This window comes from Peromyscus maniculatus, chromosome 5 (genome assembly GCF_049852395.1).
Source record: "Peromyscus maniculatus bairdii isolate BWxNUB_F1_BW_parent chromosome 5, HU_Pman_BW_mat_3.1, whole genome shotgun sequence".
Taxonomy (NCBI): domain Eukaryota; kingdom Metazoa; phylum Chordata; class Mammalia; order Rodentia; family Cricetidae; genus Peromyscus; species Peromyscus maniculatus.
The window spans coordinates 67,860,685-67,885,034 of NC_134856.1; the positions used below are offsets into that span (position 1 = coordinate 67,860,685).

The window sequence follows — 24,350 nt, forward strand, 5'->3', positions numbered from 1 at the left end:
TGAACGTAAAGCCAAGCGCTTGAACAACCAGTTCACACCAGTACTTTCACTGTGTTATTGTATGTGCATTTATTTGTGTTTGCACGCTGATGGAGGCACACACGTGTGGGTGTGCATACACGTATTTGCACATTTATCAGGAGGCCAGAGGTTGCTGCTGGATGTCTTCCTTCATCTCTCACTTTATTTACTAAAGCAAGTCTGTCATTTGAACACAGGGCTACCGAACTTGGCTAGTCTGGCTAGCCAGCTTGCCTCGGGGACACTCCTGTCCCCATGTCCTGAGCCCTAAGATGACTGGTGGCTGCCACACCTGCCTGACTTTCGTCATGTGGATACTGGGAATCCAAGCTATGGTCTGTGGGATTGCTTGGCAAGTGCTTTATCTACCAAGCCAGCTCCATGTTCTATAAAAAGATCCATCATGAATCCTTCTAACGTGTATTTTTCTTCTATGATGAAAATGTCAAACACACATAAAGCAGAAATGATGCCACAGAAAAACCCTTAACATAAAGGTCAGACGTCATTTTACCACCACATTATTTTGTATGTATCTCCAAAAAAAAAAAAATAGACCATTTAATCTTATCCACGATACTGTCATCACACAATAATCCCTGTTGTCAGGGGCTGGGATGTAACCCAGTGGTGGGAGGCCTTTTCCTTCCTGTCCCATGAGTAGGTAATGCTGTCCCACTGAGCACATAGATAGTATGCTGCCCAGTCAGGCTGCCTACAGCGAGAGGTGGCCAGAGCACCAGACTCCTCTGCTTTATCCAGCAAGCTTTCCCAGAGCCCGGGGGTTTCCATCAGCTCCCTCATTAGTGGCTGCATGAGATCCTGCTCAGAAGTGCAGTGTCCTTTCCCACTCATCAGGTAGGTTTTCTCCATGAGGTGAAGGTCGCCTCCTCAAGAAGGATCGGTTAAACACACTGTGGACAGGAAGGCCACACGAAGTTGCTTAACGCTTTCTTAACCACTTGCTTTCCAAGTAAGGCCTGAGTGCCCTGCAATAGTTGATTGCAGCGGTGTCCAAAAAGGATTCGGGTCATTTCCTAGAGATGGGACTTTCAAACCATGGTGATGATGACAGTGATGATAATGATGATGATAATAAGCTCTGGGCTTCAAGGTAACAATCAATTGTCTTTCAATCAAGTCCCTTCCATACTTCCCACAGAGTCCTTTAGTGTGGGCTCCATTGCCTTTCTCACACATTGCTTGGACTTTGATGGCTTTTTTGCACTTGGGCCTAATAAGATACCTCAGCTCCACTTGGTGTGTGCTGCCCCAGACTTAAAAGTTAAACCATGTCTCGAAGTATTCCTGCTTTTATGGCATTCTGCAGATAAAAATTCAAAGCGTGAAATACATGTCTCTTTATGTCCCTTGGGATGAACATGATCAATAATCTCTATTTCTGTCCTTCACCCCTAAAGCCCCACAAACAGTGCTCAGTGTGTTCCAAAGGAGAGAATAGATGATGCTCTGTGGTTTCTGCATAAAGACGTGTGCTCGCCAAATGTGTAAATAATGTTATTCTTGATTTCTCTAACGCAGCTGTGATTCTGAGACCCGATAGACACAATGAGATACAAGCCAAGGCATATGCCAAATAGGGAGGGCTGTGGGAATGCAAGCTGCAGGCTGTTGGAGATGCAGGAAGCTGAGAGACTCACAGGAAAGGACCAAAATATGGGTGGCAGGAACTCCAGCCCTGATCACATGCAAACCTGGGCACCTACTCTTTTCCTCTGGAAATGTCATCTTCTTAGAAGGAGACTACAGCTTGCTAAAGGATGCTCAAGAATCAAAGAGGGAGAGAGGGGACTCCTAACAAAGATCAGCCGAGGACATCCCAACCATCAATGAAGGGACAGACACAGACAGAGTCTCTCCTGCCTGTGACTTAGAGGTCTACTACAGTTTAGAAATGGTGAGCTGGTCTGATGAATGAGCAGGGGAATGTTCATGCCAAGTTCCCTTGACTTGAGCAAAGGGAAATTTGTGCAAGTTATATCAATAAACCAGGTGCCAACTGAGATCTTGAAATCACTTGGTGCTGAATCCAAAGGAGACTCCTTCCAAGATGAGACATTGACCCTCTGGTTGGACGTGTTGCATAACAGTCTTGTGATAAGACCGAGTAGAACTAAAGGAGGAAGGATTCATCATGGTCCATGATTGCTTAGGTTGGTTGCTTCTGGCCAGGGTAAGGCAGAGCATTGCGGCCGAGAGAGCATGGTAGAGCAGGGCTCTGTGGTGCCTGGAGAGGGTAGAGGGGAAGGATCAGGGGACAAGACGTCCTTCAGTGGCATGATCCCAGTGACCTACTCCAATTAGGCAGGCCTCATCTTCATTCTTCTATCAGCTGCCAATAGTGTCATCCAAGTTTGAACCTATTAATGGGTCAGTCCTTCAGGGGCCATTCTAGATTTATAAGCCATAATAATGGGCAGGACAAGACTAGGTTTGATTTCTCATTGAGGTCCCCAGTTGGCACAGCAGATGACCGTTTAGATAAATCAGCGCCATTTTCAGCTCTTTACCTTTCTATTGGAGTGGAAAGAGCCCTTCCCGTGGAGCATAAGGACCGAGACTGGCCAAAACTGTTCTCTGGGCTCTGGTCCATCTGCCGAACAGCACCGTTCAATTAGTAGCTCCCCTTCACAAGCCACGTGGTCTACGGCACACTCCAAGTCCCTGCCATCCAAATAATTTGTATCTGGGCAGTCACTGCCCAGAGTTCTGCAAGTCATTTGCCTTGCTTCGGACCATACAAGGTTAGGGTTTGTGCGGCTGCCTCTCTGCGGGGTTCAGAGCACGCCGCCCTGCAGTCTTAACACACACAATTCAAAGGCACCCAGGGGGAAGAAATGTGGGGGAATAAAACCCACATTGAATCTGTAGAGGAGACCCATGTGGGGGGGAATTCTGGGTGAGCTCAGGGAGTTTATCCAGGTGGGCTTGATGACATACTCTGTTCCCAAAGCCTGTGCTCAGGCAAAGCCCCAATATATCAAACAGACAGGGAGCTGGCACAGGGCCCTCTGGATGACCTGCTGATGTCAGTCTGTGCCTGTCTTGACAGTGTTTCCCAGGGGCACAAAAACAAGCGAGAGATAGTTCTAGCGATAAGCATGCTGAGAGTGTGCTGGCTCCTGAGCACCGTGTTTGAAATCGTATGGCTCCTGAGGGTTTTGGCACCCCAGGAAAAAAAAAAAAAAAGCTCGATTGCTGGGTGTGGAGGGTGATCCAGGCAGTTTTGTTTCCATCTCCTGCACCTCTCTCCTCTTTTCACACAGTATAATCCCTGCAGTGATGGGCACAGCTTAGCTGCTCACTGTTTCCTAACTTTCAGAACCAAAGTGACCACAGAGAGGGGGCGGGGCAAAGGTCTTACCTTGGGGGCTCTTCAAGGAAGGGATCCTACCTCCTTTCTCCCATCAGAAGCATATCACTTTTTGTTTGTTTGGTTACTGAGACAGGGTCTCACTATTTATACAAGATAATCTTGAACTCACGATCCTCCAGCCTCAGCTTTTCCAATGCCAGGATCACAGGTATGGGCCACTCCCCCTGGCTCTGAAATAAAGGGTCTTTAGTGTAAAATCATACAGTGTAGCTGACAAAGGCTTCCTCTCTGGAACTGGGAGGAAAGGAAAGCATGGGGAAGCATCTGGAAAGGGCTTCCCGTGCTAGACAGCTGGGCCTTCCTGTGTCTTCACAGAGGGGCATGTTCTGTGGCAGCAGGCAGGCCCCTTGCAAATACTCATGTGGCCAGTGAACTCTAGTCTCCAAGCTTCTGGCTCTATCCAGGGCCTGGGGGATCTCACAAAGTATCAGAGGCCAAGGATGTCTTCATACATCCCAACATCTGGCTTCTTCTGACTTCTCTGTGCCTGTGCTCTGCCCTTATCTCTGCTGGAAGTAGAGTTAAAATCTGCCTGTCTAGCTGGGCATGGTGGCATTTGCCTTTAATCCCAGGACCATGGAGACAGAGGCAGGAGGGTCCCTTGGAGTTGGAAGTCAGTCCAGCAAGTTCTCGTGGGGATTAGTGAGGCTCTGTTTATTTGTTTCTGGTTTTCTGGGAGGGGAGGGAGAGGGTGTTTGTTTTAACTCTGGCAGCCATCAGCCATCTGCATCTCAGGGCTGTCAACCTGCACCTCCTAACAGGGGACTGTGGTGATGGCAGCAAGCCTGGGAAACGCACAAGGCAAGGCCTGCTGCCAGAGTGGCTCACTCCCTCTGGTGCCGGGAACCATCATTTCCCCTGTGGGGTCTGCTGTCTTCTAGACCACCCCTACCTTACCTGCTTTCCCTCCCAGCCCACGGCTGCCATTGCCATTCCTTGCCTCCTCCCTTTCCTGCTTCCTCGACCTTTCTCCTTTGCTCTGCCTACTGGTGATCTTTTCAAGTGACGCTTCTGGGTCACTTGATGCATCAACCCACAGAGCACCTGCTGTGCCCCAGCACTCTTCCTGATCCCGGGGCTGGGAAGTGGCACCTGAGCAGAGAACTGGCAGACCCCAAAACTCATGGGCTAGGTGCTACTAAAAGAAGCAAAGAAGTAGACGTGATGGTTTGAATGCGGATGGCCCTCACTGGCTCAAGTATCTGAATGCTTGGTTTCCCAGTTGGTGGAACTGTTTGGGAAGGATTAAGGGGTGTGGCCTTGTTGGAAGAGGTGTGTCACATGGGCAGGCTTCGAGGTTTCAAAAGCTTCCTGCCATTCCCAGTGTTCACTCACTGACTCTACTTGTGGATCAAGATGTGAGCTCTCAGCTGTTCCTGCCACCATGCCCTTGCTCCATCATCACAGACTCTAACCCTCTGAAGCCATAAGCCCAATAAATGCTTTCTTTTATACATTGCCTTGGTCACAGTGTTTTGTCACAGCAATAGAAATGTAACACAGTAGATACGTTCATTTCAGGAGGTAACAGGTGCAATAAAGAAGATAAAATGGAGAAATGAGACAGAAAGTGGTAGTTCTGAGTAGTTTGGTCAAGAAAGGTTTTTTTTTTGTTTTTTTGTTTTTTTGTTTTTTTTGTTTTTTTGTTTTTTTTTTTTGAGAAAACACTCCAGACATTAGACTAAGATGTTGGGATTGAGGTGGCGGTGTCCAGATTGGGGAAAACAAAAGGTGAATGAAAAGAAAGGCCCTGAGACAACAGAGAGCAGGTGAGTCTGAGACAGGAGGAGGGTGGTACTCAGATGGGAGGTTGCCATGATGGGAGACTAAGTATGCAAGCCTGGCAAAGTGAGGTACCACTGTAATCCCAGAACTCAGGCGGTGGAGGCAAGAGACGACGGGGTGTGTGTGTGTGCGTGTGTGTGTGTGTGTGTGTGTGTGCGTGTGTGTGTGTGTGTGTGTGTGCGTGTGTGTGTGTGTGTGTGTGTGTGTGTGTGTGTGTGTGTGTTAAGGTCGTCCTTGGCTACATTGTAACTTAGAGACCAGCCTGGGCTAAGCCAACCAAACAAAAGCCACAGGCACGAAACAATATTGAGATCTGGAGGCTGGGGTGGAAATGGTTCTGGCAGAGGGAAGACTCTGAGGGCTCTGAAGCAGGCTGGGTGAGAATGCACATGTCTCAGGAAACACCTTGTGTGTGCAGTGGAGAAGGCATTAGGAGATGGAGGAGTCCCCTTTGCACGGGACCAGAGGCAATGCCCCTTAGACCATCAATGTGGCGGAAGGGGAAGGGAAGATACAGGAAGCCTCAGGCGACGGTGGCAGGTAAGTCAAACACACCAAGAAGAGAGCTTTCCTCCACATTCCCTCTCCTTCTCCTACTTTCTCCTTCCTTTTTCTTTTTTCCCCTATTTGGCCCCTCTCTTCCCTCTTCCCGACCATCTCAGTGCCCACCCCAACTTACTTCTCTCAATGGCATAGTGCCATTTACCGGAAGTAGTAGGTTTAGGGAAAAATCAAAGTTGTACTTGGCCACAGCCACAACAAACCTATAAGATATATTTCTAGAAATGAGAACAGACACTTCCTTTAGAGAAAGGTCCCATTGCAGTGTGTGAATGAAGCCCCACTCCTGGAGCGTAGCCAACTCAACAAGGGCAGACTTCAGACCCTCTGGCCTTCTTGGCTAGCTGCTTTGGGGCAGTGTACAAGTCAGACAATAGCCCACAGTGAACTCACCAAGGAGCACAGTGATTCTTGTTAGGCAACCAAGATGTGGGATGACCCAAAGATAGCTGAGAACGTGGCTCTGAATTCCAGGGAGAAACCAAGGCTAGAGAGAACTCAGAAGCCATGATAACAGGGAGTATTTCAGACTGAAGATTAGCTAGCTGCCATAATATGTGCAGATGAAAATACAAAAGGCACAGGAATGAAGCTGGGGACATCTCAGGCTTAGCCACGGGAAGAGGAGCAAAAACATCAGAGGGTTCTCACAGAGCTACGGGAAGGATGGGGGCAGTGATCCTGCGAGGAAGAGCCCAGTCTTGAGGGGAAGTAAGTACTTCATGGAGAGGAGATGAACCACAGAATGTAGCCAGCCATGAGTCCGGTAAGCATGAGCAGTGGACTTGGCAAGGAGGATGGAGGTTGTGGGGTGTAGGATGCTGGCAATGGAGGACGGGAGGCTGAGCTAAGGAGAGAGAGAGAGAGAGAGAGAGAGAGAGAGAGAGAGAGAGAGAGAGAGAGAGAGAGAGAGAGAGAGAGAGAGAGGAGAGAAGGGGAAGGAGAAGGAGGAGGAGAATGAGAAGGAGGAGGAGAACGGGGAGGAGGAGAAGAAGGAGAAGGAGGAGGAGAAGGAGGAGGAGAAGGAGGAGGAGAAGGAGAAGGAGAAGGAGGAGGAGAAGGAGGAGGAGGAGGAGAAGGAGGAGGAGAAGGAGGAGGAGAAGGAGGAGGAGAAGGAGGAGGAGAAGGAGCACCACCACCACTGGGATGTTTTCACAGATGAAGGGGGTGGATGTGCATTGGCTCTTTAAAGGTGGCTGGTTCCTAGGCAGGACTGATGGGGAAAAGAGGGAAAAATAACCAGGAGAGAAAGGGCAAGGCTGCAATTGGAAGAGAGATAAGCCTGGTAACTGGTCCCAGGCAGCCCAGCAAAGCTGGAGAGGGTAGGACATGCACAGTGGGCGTGGCCTCCCATCACTGGCCCTGAGTTAAGACAGAGATGGCTGACACTGAGAGGGGGTTTCAGGTGTGAGGAGAAAATGGAGAAGACAAAGCAAGAAGTAGAGATCCAGGGGGTGGGGTGCGGAGGAAAACGTAGTAGTATCATAGAAACCCACATAGGCTAAGGGCAGATTTGGGTATCCCTGTCCCAGGCCCCCATAGTTGAGTGTACGAAGGGTGGAACAGGCAGAGGTTAACTAGAGAGAGAAGCAAGGAAGAGAAAGGAGGAAGGAAGGGAAGTGGGGCGCTGAAGCAAACCCAGAATGTTGTGATGATCTTCAGGAAAAGCAAATAAACCTGTCTTAGCTCATTCGTAAGGGGAGAAAATAATGAGACTGTTGTCTCCCCCTTCTCTCTCTCTCTCTCTCTCTCTCTCTCTCTCTCTCTCTCTCTCTCTCTCTCTCTCTCTCTCTCACACACACACACACACACACACACACACACACACACACACACACACGAGCACCTATAAACCAATAAGAAGAATACAAGAGGAAGATAAACAAAGAGCTGCTGCAGACAGACTGCTCCCAAGAGGGAGATCACACATCTCATATCTTGCATTGCTAAGATATTAGAAATGCAAATTATAACAACAATAAAGTCCAATTGGATTGGAAATGCACTGGAAATAGCTGTGGGTCATTCAGCTGTCAGGACTGAAATCAGCACAACTATCTACAGGGAAATTTGAGGTCATCTCCTGCTATCCAGTTATTCCTCTTGAGAGTGATTTTATGCAAAATAAACATGCAAAGATATATGCCTTTGTGTGTGTGTGTGTGTGTGTGTGTGTGTGTGTGTGTGTGTGTGTGTGTACATACATGCATGTGTTGCCCGAGGAGGCCAGCTCCCCTGGAGCTGGAGTTATAGGCAGTTGGGAGCTGACTGTCTTGAGTTCTGGGAACTGAACTTTGGTCCTCTGCAACAGAAGCATGTGCTCTTAAGCCACTAGCATCCGTCTAGCTCTATGTCCTTTGATTTAGTAAAAAGGAAAACTGTTCTGATGTTGATTACTGCTAAACTGGTGACACAAATCATGGTGAGGAATAAATTTAATATATTAAAACATGGAGGTTGCTGTGACCTAAATGTTTCCTAAAACCCCTGTGCTGAATTTTAGTTACCAATAGAGCAGTGCTAAAGAGGCAGGGTCATCAGCTCACTTCACCTCTCATAAAGGACAGGAAGGAACTGCAGAGTCCCCTTTGCTGTTCAGTCCCTTGGCTTCGAGAGGACAGAATTCAAGGTACCAACCTCAGAGGCAGAGTCCTGACCCTCACCAGACACTAAACCGTCCAGCATCCTGACCTTGAGCTTCAAGCCTCCAGAACTGTAGGAGCTACATTCTACTGTCCGTACATTACCCAGTCTCTAGAATTTTGTAAGAGCAGTGCAAACAGACTAAGGCAGAAGTGGAGAATTAACACGTGAAAACAATCTTGTAACTAAAGGATGTTTATTCAGTACATAGACTATGATTTTGTTTGGTCTTCTAGGTATAGACATGTCTGTGCAGAGAAAGTGTCTAAGATAATGTATACAGATCACTCCTGTTGTCAAATATTATTTCAGATGTCTTATATTTGTTTATGCTGTGAAACATTTGTTTAATTATGCAAAGATGTGTTGCATTCTTTTACGTTGCATTTGGTTAACTCTGTGAAGCTGTGTTACTGTGCCTGTCTAAAATACCTGATTGGTCTAATAAAGAGCTAAATGGCCAATAGCAAGGCAGGAGAAAGGATAGGTGGGGCTAGCAGGCAGAGAGAATAAATAGGAGGAGAAATCTTGGAAGAGAAGATCAGGGAGTGAGAAAAGAAGAAAAGGAGTACTCCAGGGGCCAGCCACCCAGCCACCCAGCCACCCAGCCACCCAGCCACCTAGCTACACAGCAAGCCATGGAGTAAGAAGTAAAGAAATGTATACAGAAAAGAGAAAGACAAAAGCCCAGAGGCAAAAGGTAAATGGGATAATTTAAGAAAAGCTAGTTAGAAACAAGCCAAGCTAAGGCCAGGCATTCATAAGAAAGAATAAGCCTCCGTGTGTGTATTTATTTGGGAGCTGGATGGCAGGCTCCTAAAGAGTAACGAGTAAAAAAAACAACCAACTACACACTCCTGCTCTCACCCTGGAACTTTAACTTGTCTTTTCCATGTCACAGCCTCAGTAAAGAAGAATGTTTGCTAACACATCTGCATTCCCCTCTCTGCGATGCACACTTGCTCCAGCTCGCCTTACCTGAATGAGCAAGATGAATGTCTTGACACACTCACAGGAGCATGCCGGGCACCTGGAAGTCTTCGGCTGAGTCATTTATTCACCTGGTGGGGAGCATGAAAGTTACATTATCCACACTCAATAACTCTTGGTCGCATAAATCAATGAACACATGAGTGAAGATGGATGTTTCACACAAAATGTCTGTTTGCTGAAATGACCTTCATTTGAAATGAATATGTATGAGACTCCAAGCACTCTTAGTGACCACTCTTAGTGTGGTCTAGGGACCAGCAGTTTGGATACCATGTGTCAGGTCACTGGGGTGTACACTCTGACCACTCACCTGGCGAGGCCCACCTGCATTTCAAGTGCCTGCTATGAACCTGCAGCACGTTAAAGGCTGAAGACCCTTCTGCCAGGGACAGTGCTTGGCTGCTGGTTTTTGTCCTGTCTTTCCTTCTCTGGGTTCAATATCCTTCTTACTTCTTTGGTACCTACTTCGAGATTTTAAAATGTTTCATAAAAACAGACCAATAGAGTTGGTTAGTATTGGTCACCTGTAAACTTTGCCAGCCAGAAGAGATCTTCCAAAGGGATTTAAAGAAAGCAGTGGGGTGTGTGTGTGTGTGTGTGTGTGTGTGTGTGTGTGTGTGTGTGTGTGTGTATGTTTGTGTTGTATATGTATGTGATCACATATGAGTACAGGCTTGCATGCCATGGCACATGTGTGTGTCGGGGGCGAGGGGAGGGTGTCAGAAGACAACTTCGGATGTCAGTTCTTACCTTTTATTTCTTGTTGTTTGCAGCTGTATCCTCTGGACTAGCGTGCCGGTAAATTTCTGGAGATTCTCTTGTCTCTGCCTCACATCTCACTACAGGACCAATAGGACTACAGGCATGGGTTACTCTGTACAGCCTTATGTGGGTTCTGGGGATTTGAACTCAGGTCCTCACATCTGTTAGCAAGTACTGAGCCATTTCCCAAGTGGTAAAGTATTTGGATTCTGATGCTGTGGCTGGTCCTCGGTGCTGCTTGGGGCTTTGCCTGGCTCGGCTACCCTGATTGGTCAGGAGGAAGGCCTGAAGGCACCTCCATGGGAGACTCACCAAGCTGCCCCTGCCCACTCTGTACACACTGCAACCCTCACCCTCTACACTGCGCACCTGAAACAAGACTGGGTGGCCCTAAGCAACCACTAGGGAAGAGAGTCCATCTGGGAAGTAGCTCAGAGCCCAGTGTGGCTGCCAAGGATGGAAAAAAAAAAAAGGCAGCAGTCTGGCCCTCAGCTCTGCTGGCCTGCATCTCTAAAGCCCCATGAAATCAGGCTCTGCCAGCCAGCTCCTCGCACGCAGGCCAGGGCTGCCTCCGCAGGGCTGTCTGGGATTATGATTGAGGGGCCCTGGCAGGGAGCAATGGAAAAAGGGGCCTCAATTCCAAGCCCAAGTCACGGTTGGGAAGCTCCGGCAGTGCCGACACACGCTGTCCTCAGACACCATTCTGAGGCTGGCCTTCGTCCCTCTGAGCAAGCCCAGGGCAGTATGTGCTTGGGGTGACAGGGAGGAGGATGCTCTAGTTGATGGACTGCTCTGTAATGAACCACAGAGACACCCTGGCTCTGTCATCTGAGGTGCACGGGAAAGAGAGCAGCTCCTCTTTGCCCCCATGCTAGCCTACCCTAGACTCTTCCCATTCTTTCACGCCGCAGTCTAAAAGAGATGGAAGCTGTGCTATGATTTTTTTCTGTCTAGCTACAGAAGTTAAAGTTAATGACTGGGACAGACAGTGCTGTCGAGGATGAGGTTCCAAAGAGGCAGCCTCCCCACCCTCTTGAACTTGTCCAGTGGATTTCTGCCAGGCTGTCTGGAACAACAGAGATAAGTATAAGCCCATGTTAATTGTATCCAAGGTTGCTGGATAAAACTGAAATTTGATAAAGAGGTAAAATGCTATTACACCATGGAAAAGTTGATGGCTCAGGAGTGTGTTGTAAATACATCAGATGCAAACTCTAGCTGCTTTCTCAATCGGGGGCTTCAGGTATGGACCAAGATGGGCCCATGGGCCCTGCAACTGCTGACTGAAGCAGCTCATGGTTCAGTCTGTGACCTTCCCCTCATTTATCTTCTGGCAGAAATCGGCAATGGGCAAACCCTCAATTCAGTCGTTTTCTTCAGAGCCAAGCCATGGCTCCTGCTCGCCTTGCTATAGGGGAGCCAATTCCCATCAGCAGTAATAAGCATTCGCTTTCTTTTTACTGCGCAAATGATGAAAGAAGGAGTTTTCCTTGTGTTCCTGGAGAAAAGAGAAAGAGGCACTTGCCAGCCGGGAGCAGGCATGCTGAGAGGGCCGAGGGACAGGGCTGGGACACAGGGACAGCTGACAGAGGAGGTCAACTCTACTGCCTATCAGCTGTGAGATCTTGTGCTCAAATTATGCCTTTTGAGTCTCAGCTTCTTTAGCTGTCAAATGGGAATAGTCATGTACGTTAGTCACTTTTCTGCTACTGTGACAAAATGCCCGAAGGATCAAAATACCCAAATAAGAAAGGCTCTCCGTCTTTTCAAAGACTGAAGAAGACAGCAGGGGTAGAACACTGTCTTTGGTGGCGATGAGGTTTACATTCACAAACAGATCAGCCTTAGAAATAGACCTAATGAAATGACTCAGATTTCCTGGACTGTGGTCTCTAAAAATTGTTTAACTGCGCTTATTAGTGTGTGTGTGTGTGTGTGTGTGTGTGTGTGTGTGTGTGTGTGTGTGTGTGTGTGTGTGAATGCATGCTGAGCCCTCTCCAATGCCTGATAATTTGGGTGCACAGAAGCAGGTAATGCTCAGCAAGGCCCACTCTATTAGGTGAGCAAAGAAGAGTTAAATAATCCCAACAAAAAGCACAGAAGAAAGCTCACAGGAGTGTCTCACATGTGCTTTTCTAATCCTTTCCAAAGGAAAGGAAAGGAATTTCTATAAAGCAACTGTGTTTACTGTGCATCTGCTCTCGGACCCACTCGCAGTTGCTGTAAAAAGACTATTTATGACCCAATAGCTCCCCTTGTTTACTACACAGATGACATCATCTTGCCATATTGTTCTACTAAATCACATTTGCCCCACTTTATTGCATTCGTTATCAAACCTGTGGCCCAGGCAAAAATGTCCTATAAAAAGCAGCCCAGGAGGTCATAAATAATGTAAAACTCCAGCCTCTTCTGGGCTGAAGGTCTTTTTCCAGCTGGTTCCACCCTTGGCTCAGAGGAGACGCCTTCTCTGCCTGTTCCCTCAGAGGTTCTCCACAGAAGCATCTGTCCTGCAGAGTAGGGTAATGCTGCCATTGACACAGAAACCTGTGGGAGTCGAGACCCTTGTGGGGAGCTTACTTCCCATTACTATAATGAAATACCCGAGGCTGGGTACTTTATTAAAGGATTTAGCTCACAGCTCTAGAGGATCAAGGCATCCACAGGCTTCTGCTTGGCTCTGGTGAAGTAAGTCCTCATGGTAGATGACATCACAGTGCTGAGAACACGTGTCAGAGGGAGAGATCACATGGTGAGACAGGAAGTCACAGAAAGCAAATGGCCAGCTCATTTTGTGGCAACTGTCTGGTAAGACCCCACTAGGGTCTCATGAGAACTGCATTAAATCTTCCTGAGGGCAGTGTCTCCATTAACCCCTTCCTACGAGGCCCCACCTCTTATATGTCCCACCACCTCTTGACAGCACCACAAAGAAGACCAAGGGCCTAACACATAAACCTCTAGGGGACAGATCCCATCCTAACCAACCAGGAAGAGTCCGGGCTAGATGGAGCAAGTTCACTGTTCTTGTGTTTCCCAGCATGCATTGTATCTCCTTTAGGGGTAGCATTCCAACTTGGTGGAAGGAGGCAGGATGACTGCTTCCCTGTGAGCCTGCCACTCAGAGCACTGTGTGTCTCTCTAGTTAAGGGATGCCATTTACATAGCTAACCAGTGAGCTCTTCAGAATGCAGGCTCATGTCTGGGGGTCTGCATCACAAATCGTCCTTGTATCTGAGGAAAACAGTGCTGAAAAGACAGAGGGCCTTTGGTGGTTTATTCATCGGAGTGGTGTGACGTGGATAAGCCTTTTCCAATCCCTCAAGCCCCAAGAGGGGGCCTGCTTCTAAAATTCCACACGGTCCAGCAAGCACCTCCCGTGAATTCCCTCCACAGTGAGCTGACTTCATGCTTCGCGTTGCTTGCCATCAAAGCGTGATGACTCCAAGCTGCTGCTCTGTAGCTGTGTGGCCTTGAGATTCTCATACCCCTCGACTCCAAGCACACAGGACACACCTGTCCTATGGAGCCAGGCCATGAGCTGGCACACGTGACATCCCGTTCTGAGGGAAGAGACAGACGAAACTGACACATTTCCCACGCCTTCCAGAGCCGGTGTCGTATACGGACGCAACTTCAACTGTATGAGTATCCTCTGCCACCGGGGGCGTGGGCGCGGGGCTGGGGGGAGGACCTGTCATCGGCAGTGACACCATTCCCTCTTTCCTGCAGAAGGATTCCGAGGTGACCCTTCTGATGCCCCGCAAACTTCCTCATATTGTGGCTTTCCTTCCCTTTCACCGCCTAGGCAAAAAGGGTGCCCTGTGATCCGCTTAGCAGGAGCAGGAAGTCCCTCCAGTTCCCATCTCTTTCAACTCCTAGCAGCTCCAGGAAACAACAAGAAGGGTGGCTGCCACACGACCCGCTCTGGAGTCTGCACAGGATGCTCTCCCGGGCTTGCTGTCTTTGGAGAATCTCTGTGTGGGTCCGGGGGGATGAGGGCTCTGTAAAGATAAAACACACGACAGAATCCAAAAGGCTGAGCTGTGGCGGATCACAGGGCTCCCGCTCTGGTTTCCTTTCTGTCGCTATGATAAAACACTTTGACCAAATGCAACGTCATGGAGGGAAGGGTTTATTTGGCTGACAGGTCCAAGTTCCAGTCCCTCATTGAGGGAACCACCGAGAGAAAAGAAGCTGGAGACAGCCTGTCACATGCCATCCACAGTCATGGCCAAGCACAGAGGGAGAGAAATGCATCCATGTTGCCTGTTTGCTTCCTTTCTGCTGTTTTATATAGTTCAGGATGGGGACACACACACACACACACACACACACACACACACACACACACACACACACACACACACACACTCACCCTTACCTCACACACACTCACCCTTACCTAGGGAATGGTGTTGTTCACAGTGGGCTGGGGCCTCTTACATCAATCAACACTCAAGACAATCCCCCACGGACATGTGAAGTTGTGGCTAGTTGACATTTAAAACTAACCATCACAGCACCCTACTCTACCTACTTACCTTTCTTAACAATAGTTTGGTTAACAAAGCACCCAATCAATTCTGATTTAGCAGTGGATGCTGAGACAAAGTCCCAGATACTAATGTCACATGAAACAGTACCCTGAAGGTCATGGAGCAACACTGTCTTATGATGCTAGTTGATTCCAGCTGGCCAGGGCAAGGGTGGTTTGGGCTTGCTCCACTGTGATAAGGCATGTCAAGGGGCTGGTGGGACTGAGGCATTGGCTGGTGCTCCCTGGGTGGCTTGTTCACATGTGAGGTTGGCTATGCCATGTCTAACAGGATCATTGACCCCTGGAGGGCTGAGTCTGGACCATCAGCTGTGGGCGCCAGTGTGGCAGTGTCAGCAAGCAAGGCTTACAACATGGCCTTAGACCGGTGCTCCTCACCTCACTTCCGTTGGTGGACATCATCACAAAGTCAAGGCAAAAAGCTATATCTCCCATGGCCAAGATGGATGTCTGGGGCTTTGAGACCCACTTAGAACTGGATGATAAATGACTTTTGGGAAAAATTCCAGATGGAGACAGGAGGAGAATCTTGAAGAAGCTTATAGATTCAAGTACCATAAACAGTCATTCACAGATGCTCCAAATGTAAACTCAAAGCTTTCTCTGCTTCCCTCTGGAGGATAGCCATCCTCTGGCCACCATATATTACTCAGCTTGATAAGGGTGCAGGACTCCACAGAGGATGCCATTCTATACATCCTAGCATACAGAGAAACCTCAGTGTGGAAGGATCCTGGAGGGAACGGGCCTAGGCCAGGTGTTAGTGGGGAAACTCCAGCTTGTATCACCCTTGTCACTGACCACTCTACCACACTGCTGTCTGACTCACTGAGTCTCGTGGAAGCCTGGAACATGGGACCTCATGGCCTCTGCCGACTGAGTCTAGAAGCTAGATGGCCTGCTGTTCCTGTCACTCAGTCTACTGTCTGAACCTGTTTTCTGCCTTTGTCTGGGCAGCCTCCAAATGAACAAGGAAGAATGGGCCCGGGGATGCCTAGCCAGCCACATGTAGGAGCCGAGCGTAGGCAGCGAGCATGCACATGCAGATGGACCCTGCCCTTGTGCAGAGGGCAATTGTCCCAATGAAGTTGGAGGAAACCTATCTACACACGGGAGAAGTCGGTGCAGATACAGCTGTCCAGGTGCAAGAGGAAGTCCATGCGTGGGTGCTGGTGCACTCACAGGAGTCTGCATAAACAGGGGCCACACTGGGCACCACACGTCCATGAAGACTATGTTATCACCTTTCTTAGCCACCATGTGCACAGTATGTTGATATCCGACTTTGGACAGAAAAGCTAGGAAAGGGGAAAGTATCGGGAGAAGATTTGAAAGTCTGAGTTTTAAAAATATAGTCCAAAGCTTTTTGTTCTAGGTACAAAATGAAAAAGGTTGGTGGAATTAGAAGATGAAAGGATGCCACTGTCCTAGAAGAGGACAGCACCCAGAACCACACGGTTAGTGCCTGCTCACCCAGCTCCATCTTTTAGTCATTGCTGTGTTTCTAGGGACATGGGTGGTCACAAGCCGGGTTCTCCTCAGCTGTGCTGGAGGCAGCTGGTGGGCAAGTGCCACGGGTTTTTCAGGAGTGCCAAAATCCAAGTTGGGAAAATGGGTCAGACTGTGATGCCTCCTTGAAGGCCCTCCTGCCAGGCTGGAAGGAGAAGCATGGGACAAGAATCTCCGTATTTCTACGCCTTCCCAGAGTCGCCTGTCATTTCTAACCTGACACCTCTCAGGCTTTTGGGGGGTTTAGAGCAATGCTGTGCCAGCTTGAGATCGTACCCTTAAGTGGCCTGGTTTCTATGTTGTCATGTTGTCTTTCCATGTTGTGAGCCGGCATTTGAAGGACAGATGAAGAACTGAACTCCTGGGAGGATGACAGCCCTGACTGTAGGAGCAGGGAGCCATTTCAGCCAGACCCAAGTGGTGGGGCATTCCAGCTGAGGCCCGAGATGCCCGCCGTGCTGGAGACAACCCCCACCCTCCACCCCCACCCTCCACCCCCATCCCCCCACTCCCTACTCCCCCACCTCCTACCTCGTCTGCGCATTGTGTACATTTCTAAGCTTCACTTTGAGAAATGCATCAGCATTGCTAACTTCAGGCCTGTCTTGTTATATAACCCGAAGCAAAAGTCTAACGTGTCACTCTGGCATATGAGAATGGGGAGCGTTTACTAATTCTTAGCACTTGAAACCTCAGGAGAAAGTAACATAAATAAAATTCCATTTTGACAGCCTGTTTTGAGGTAACCTGAGAAAATGTGGAAGCAGGGCTTTGTCAAGCTTTAGCAGCCCGTCTCAATAGACACGATAATCCAGAAGGAGCTTCTGAAAACAAAATTCTTACAATTAGCAACAGGCACACACCTGCCATTGCTAGGCCTGAGGCAAGAGCGAAAAACAGAGCCCTGCACACCATGTGTCTAGATACTTAGGGGCCATAAGTCAAGCAAACAAGCTGTTAAATTCAATAAAACATGTTCCACTGTGCTGCTTTGAAAGAAGTACACCTCAATAGAGTTCCCGAGGGGTCAGACGTGGAATTCTCACCTCTCAGCCACTCCACACTGGAATCCAGCCTTGAGACACCTGGCCTTGTCTGCTGGCCTTGGCTTGGAGTTTGTCCCTTTGTCCATGGCTGCTGCCAGGGGCCTTGGTTATGTTTAGCTTGCGAGCATGCGCTAGCACACATATTCCAGCTCTGCCTACCTGTGCCCCAGGAGTGTGACCAAAAGTGTGAGATGTACACTCCCTTAACTCCGAGGACTTAATTATTTCAAGGAGAGAGCTGAAACTGGACAAAGACAGGCATTTGTCGCCCTACACCAAGGGGCTGAAGGAGAGTTAGGCAAATCACATGATCAGAAGAACACCAAATTGTCCTTAGTTCAGATAACAGTGGTTCAGGGGCCCCCAGCACCATCCTGCATTTTAGCAATTCTCTGAAATGACTGACAAAACTCACCAAAATGCTGTATGTACAATTATAGGATTTTTTACAGGTGAAGTTTGTAAAATGAAATCAACGTCTCCCACGCCATGTCTTCTTTCCAGCCATGACAACACCCACAGAGTCCGGCCACTCTGTGGAAGGCTCTCTGAAACTGTGGGTGTCTGTCTGCTACACAGGACCCATGTGGATGACTTTCGCTCTCCAGCCTCTTGCAGAGGCATCAGCTAACATCTCCAGATGTTGAAACTGGTGTGGTGTGTCCCAGAGTCCAACCCCAGGAGCACATTGTTGAACTGCATCGTGGCTAAAACCCCCCAGGGAAGCAACGAATCTCTTACTAGGAAGGGCATTCTGGGGGCCCATGGCAAAGGGCACACTTCTCTTTTGTCAAAGCTAAGTCTCCACTACCTCGGACCTGCAGCTGGCCTTCCTGCTTGGATCCAGGGTGAGGTTGCTCAGCACCCCCTCAGTGAGCCATGCCATCCCAGTGCGGGCAACCCACAAAACAAGCAACGTGGCTATGCAGTGGTCTTCCCATGGAGTCCACATCCGAGGAGCTGGGAGGGGCAGAAGGACCTTCTCAGACAAAGGAGAGAGATGAAAACCAGCAGGGCCCAGCAGGGGTTAGCTGGGATGGCCTGGAATAAGCTGAGGTTTGTGAGAAGCACCAGCCAAAATGGCTTGAGTGGTCCCATTCCAAAGAAAACTGGCATGGGGAAAGGGCCTGCTCTGGATGATAGAAAGTTCCATGAAGCAGGAGAATCTGGTCAGCCAGCCAGAAAAGCATCAACGCTATGAAAAAGGTCTAGCCAGGGAGATGGAAAGGCTAGTGAGGGCAAGCTCAGTTTCGGCATCCTGTTTAAATTCCACTGAAGCTCTGAGAAAGAAAGAAAGAGAGAGAGAGAGAGGGAGGGAGGGAGGGAGGGAGGGAGGGAGGAAGGGGGGAGGGAGGGAGGAAGGGGGAAGGGAGGGAGGGAGGGAGGGGGAGGCAGGGAGGGAGGGAGGGAGGGAGGGAGGAAAGAAGGAAGGAAGGAAGGAAGGAAGGAAGGAAGGAAGGAAGGAAGGAAGGAAGGAAGGAAGGAAGGAAGGAAGGAAGGAAACTCTCCACGGTGTGTGTTGAGAGTCATACAAAGGAAAAGGCAGGACTGAGTCCGCAGGTGGATTTGTATTTGTGTCTGATGATTGATCCCTGTGTTCACTGGATGGGTTCCCTATTGGGGCTCCTTATCTCACATTTGACCTGGATCAGGATATCACAGGAAGCTTATCATTTATAAATAATAATGAATCTTGGAAGGCGGATTCAGCATTTGCAAGGGTGGTGGCAGAGTGTACCAATAAAGAATTGAGATTAATTGGACACATAATGCGTATACAAGCAGGGTAGGTTGCAAGGGACTTGGCTAAGTAAGAATTCAAACTCTGAAAACTCAAGGGTGCTTAGTCAACTCTCCACCGTGTAGTTACCCCAAGCTGCAAACAGCATCACAAAACACAGTGAAAGAAAGAAATCAAAGGAAGCTATAAAGCTATATGCATGTTTGCCTTGGTGTGACTTCCTGTGTTACTGTGACAAAATACCTGAGGATAGTGATGGAGGAAGAAAAGAGGTTTACTTGGCTTACAGTGTTGGTGGCAGGATGGTAGTGTAAGCAGCGCAGTGAGGATCTGTTAAGGGCCCTTTGGCCGATCACAACACGATTGGACACAAGAGCAAGTAGGGAGGGACCAGGCTCTCTGTTGTAATGTGTTCTTGTGGGTGCTAAGATCCCGTGAGACCTAGGACATTAATCACTTCATGAGGGTAGTCCCCACTTTGTCACCTTTTCCACCCCTGAAAGCCCTCCTGTTTTCACTGCCATTGCGCTGGGAACAGCGTCCAGCCTGTGAACCTGTGGGACAAACTGTATCTCATCAACCTCTGCCTTGATGGACAGACAACTTCTGGAATACTGCGCTTAGCGTTTATCTTCCAATTTCAGCTACCTAGTCCAGGGAAAGGTGTTTCGAGCGAAGAAGACTGTGGGGACAAAGTCATTTTGGATGGTTTGAAGACGCTCAGGGTCTTGAATGTGAAGCAGGGCTTTGAAAGTCCTCTAAAATCTGACAGCCATCACAGGGAGAAAGGTAACAGATGGCTCTATGATACTCTGTGCTGGGGGAAAGATTAAGAATCATGACTGTAAATCTTAAGAAGGACTTCAACTCAATACAGGGCAGAATTTTCTAGAATCAATGTCTTGTACAGCAGTTAGCATCCCAGACATTGAAATGTCCATGCTGGCCGGCTGCACAGGAGGTTTTGGAACCTGTGGAGACAGAGCGACTGGATACAATGGAGAATTCCTAACGGTGGAAATATTAAGCACCGTGACAGGCGGCGACTCATGAAAGGAGACCTTGAAGGCAGCTGTCTGCTGCCCCAACAGTAACGCAGGGATGGCTCTGCTCCCAGAATTAGATTACTTTCCCCCCTTCACATGGAAGATTTGTAATAAATCAATAGCTTTGTTGTGCCTGGATGGGGTTCTGGCTTTTCCCATTGGCAACAACAGGCTCTCATATGCCTGCAATGCAACCAGAGTAAAACTGACTCACTTTCCATGTGGTCAGGTGTGCAGAGAGCCCACGACTTCACTCACTTTTCCTGGATTGGGATGTTTCAGACGCTTCAACATCTGCCCTGTTCAGTGTCTCCTACTGATAGCTGATGACATGTTGAGATGGCCCAGGGGCTGGCTTTTTATACATATTCCTCCAAAAATCCCATAGCAGCTCTAACAGCTGGCTGTTTTCTGGAAATGGCCCCTCTGTTATATTACTTTTCACATACACAACGTAGCACCTGCAAAGGTATGCCTGTGATGACCTTATAAAAGCTTGCCCTGGTTTCCCTTTACACACAAGGCACGTTTGATGAGAATCAGATGAAGCTTGAGGTCATAAGTGGTAGTTTGCCAGTGGATGAGCAAATAACAATCGATGCCCATGTCTTCAGGCAAAGACGCCAACAATTGTGAAATGGACACTTGCTGGGGAAACATGAGAATGCCTGCTTTTCCACAGACTTGAGAAAACGCCTGAGTATTTGGAGGCCTGCAGGGAATGAAGAAAACACGCCAAGTGCTTACAAGACTGATTTGCCTGAGAAAGTGACTCATTTTCTCTGTGTGTGTTTATGTGTCATTATAGCTCTGGTAGGCATATGCTACAAGGAATCCCCCAAGGCGGTCAGAGGCATCAGTAGATTATACTGATGCTGACAGTTCTGTTTCCAGCCTCCACCGATGACATAGTCTGCCTTCATTAACTCATATTAACACATGGAAATGAAGCTTACAGACCATGGCAGTATGATTAGTTGTGAGTGCATTCACTCTGTGTGTGGGAGTGGGGGTGCACATGCACACATGTGTGCATGCATGTAGAGAGGCTCTATGCCTTATTTTTTCAGACAGAACCTGGAGCTCACCAATTTGGTTAGACTTGTTGGCTAGCATGCCGCTGTCTCTGCCTTCCCAATATGGAGACTGCAGGCGTGTGCCACCACATCTGGCTTTTTAAGTGAGCCTAAGGCTCCAAACTCAGGTCTTCATGCTTGCACATCAAGCGTTTTACCAACTGAGCTACCTCCCCACCCCCTGATTGCAAATTACTCTTCCTCCCTGGCCAATTCCCCCTTCCCACCCCCATTTAAAATGACTTTTCAATAAGACTTCCTAATAAAGAAAAGAAACAGCCTCATAACTGCCAGATGTAGTGTTTTATGGAATGGATGAGTTATGAGTGGTCCTTGATCAGAAAGTGGATTCAATCTTCTCAGGATAAATCCATACCGGACTCATTGGGCCAGCAAAATAGTTCAGCCAATAGAGGTAGAGACGCTTGCATGCAGGCCTGACAATTTGAATTTGATCCCCAGATCCCACAGGATGGTAGGAGAGGACTGACTTCTGAGAATGGTCCTCTGGCCTTCACCCAACACCCATGACATGCATATACTTGTGCACATGCACACACATTTACACATAAAGGGGCCTTTGCTCCCATCTAATCTCTCTGTTGTTGGTAAACCTGTAGATTTGGGAGCAGGACTGAACTGCATCATTATTGGACTCTGTGACCAATAGTCACAGAAATGTGCAGCTCTCTGTGAGTGCAGACTAGCTGCACACATATGTGTATGTTCACCTGCATATACTGTGGAAGCCAGAGATGTGTGCAGGTAGACTAGGCGGCTACCTGGCAGTAAGAATGGACCAAGCAAGACATCTTGGTTCTCAAACTATACAGAGTCCTAATTTAGAACTAAAAAGGGGCTCGGACAAAATCCTAAAGTCTGCTGGATTGTGTTGGGAGGGGGGGGCAACCTCAACTACTGCCTAGGCTGTAAACTAGACCATTTCATAGGGATTTCTGGAGGTAGGGCCCAGACATCTGTATTTTCTAAGCTACAGTACTGGCAATCACTGTGTGCATTAAGATCAAAGGGCCTCTGACTCTGGCCCAGTCCTGTTATCTTAGGTTCTTGGGTCCCTCAGTTAACCAGGACCAGAAATGGAGACAGTCTTTAATTCTGTCCTTTTAAGTACCAGATAAGTATCCCTTAATCAAAATGCTTGAAACCAGAAGTCTCAGATCCAGGGATTCCCCCATCCCTAAGAATAATGCAACCCTCAGGGAACAGAACTCAGGAGTAAACATCAAATCATTTCTATTTTGTGTATGTTGTACTCACATTACTTGAAGGAACTGTCTTCAGGGTTTTAGTCTCATGCATTTTGGTCACAGTCACTCAACAGATGTCAGGTGACAAATTTTTCCATTGCACCATCACACTAACACTCAAACAGTTTCAGATTTTAGATAATTTGCGATTTCAAGTCAGAAATGACAAGCCCTTAGAAATAACTTGGAAGGGAAAAGTTATGAAATTACTTTGTGTGTGTCCCTCTTCCATGTTTACTGCTTTAATTGGGTTCCCACTTTTAGTTGGGTCCCCACTTCTGTCCAGATCTGTGCCCCTAAATCTCCCCTGTTCATATAACTGTGAGTGGTGTGTGCTTGTGATTCCAAGTATTTCTCTAACAAGGTGACTTCTGCTTCCTGGGATTTCAGTTTTATCCCCTGTAGCGGAGTTGGGGGTCAGTGCTGCTGCTGTTCCTGCAGTGGAAGTGTGGACTCTGGGCAAAGGGAAAAGAAGGCATTCTGATGGGGAAAAAAAGTTTCTTATTGTCCCGGAAGGGACCCACTGCTGGTGGCGCTGCCATTTAAAGCAGCTGGACCTGAAAGAGTTGGCGTAGTGTCACTTTGGGGCCATTGAGGAAGCCTCACACAGGCCCTGCCCTCAGCGACTCAAGCTGTCCCACCAATCAATACAAGTGCTTTCACGCAATGCAAAGAATAGATTAAACCTTTTTCTTTTCCTAAAAGAGAAATTGAAAAAAGCAGTAATAATGGTTACACTAAAGAGAAAGATTAAAAATTTTAAAATATATACAGGATTATCTATGCTTAATGAGTTTTCAGTTTTTAAATGCTTTGGGGGGGTGGGGGGGTCTGGTGTGGTGCGGTGTGGTACAGAGATTGAACCTTGGGTCTTGTTCATGCTGGGTAAGTGCTACTACTATTGAACTATGTCGCTAGCTCTTTGGTTCCTTTAATGCAAGATTCAAGAGCAACATTTTCTGTAAGGATGTGTCATTATATGATAAGAAAACACAAATTAACATTTTGAACAAGAACATCTAGGCTCTTAGACAGAAGATCCAGGCTTGGGTGGCCAGCTCCTGGTGCCCTTGAGATGAGCAGTTTCGCAGCAGACACCCACCAAACTTGCTTGTAGAAAGTACACCTGCTCCTGGAGGTGCCTTAGTTTGGCAGGGGCTGTAAGATTCCTCCAAGGGAACAATTCTGAGTTGGGAGGTGACACATATGGGTTATTTTCATGTAACTGACATCAGTACTTGAACAGAAACAACCAGAGGGGAAAAGATTGAACTGTGTCTGTGGTTTCAGGGGATACAGCCCATTCTAGTAGACGGCATGGCAGTGCACGGCTGTGGAGCATGTGGGGGTGACTGTTCACACAGTGGTGGATTAGGAGGTTGAAAGGCCAGGACCAGGGGCCAAGGTAGAGCCCAAAGCACCACCTTAGTGACCTACTTCTGCTGCCTGAGTCCCACCTCCTAGAGAATACACAGCCACCCAAAACCTCTTAAATAAAACAACCTACCAGCTAGGTAACAAGCATTCAAAACACTCACCTATGGGAAACAGTCTAGACTGAAACCATAACACTGCAGCTGGAAGAATCTGCTCCAGAGGTAGGGTACCAGCTCCTGACTGGAACAGGGGTTCTCAGAGCTACTGGGCTGCACAGCTTAGGGCTGATTTGCTGATGTTTGCTCAGCCTCACGGGTTTTGACAATCATTTACAGATTTTGGAACCTGCTTGCTCATGGCACAAGGAAGTAGGGAAAAGGGTTTAGTCAGAGTAGCCTACTTGCCCCAAGAAGGTGGAAGGAGGAAAGCCAGAGAAATGTGAGGAATGGCCAGGGTGATGTGCCTATCTCTGCATGATGGGGTGGCTCACTGTGTAGACGTGGCAAGCACAAGAATCATGGGACGAGAATATGGATTCAAGGGTTACCTTAGTGCGTAAGTCATTCA

At 48.2% G+C, this 24,350-nt stretch overlaps 1 long non-coding RNA gene across 1 annotated transcript; it reads right to left on the reverse strand.

The window, feature by feature from the left end:
• Positions 1-47: 47 nt before the first annotated feature.
• Positions 48-24,072, reverse strand: LOC121829491 (uncharacterized). Its single transcript, XR_006072377.2, has 4 exons — positions 23,945-24,072; positions 9,386-14,166; positions 2,553-3,588; positions 48-2,269 (listed from the first exon to the last, which is right to left on the reverse strand). It is a non-coding gene; the product is annotated as an uncharacterized LOC121829491 (long non-coding RNA).
• Positions 24,073-24,350: the final 278 nt, after the last annotated feature.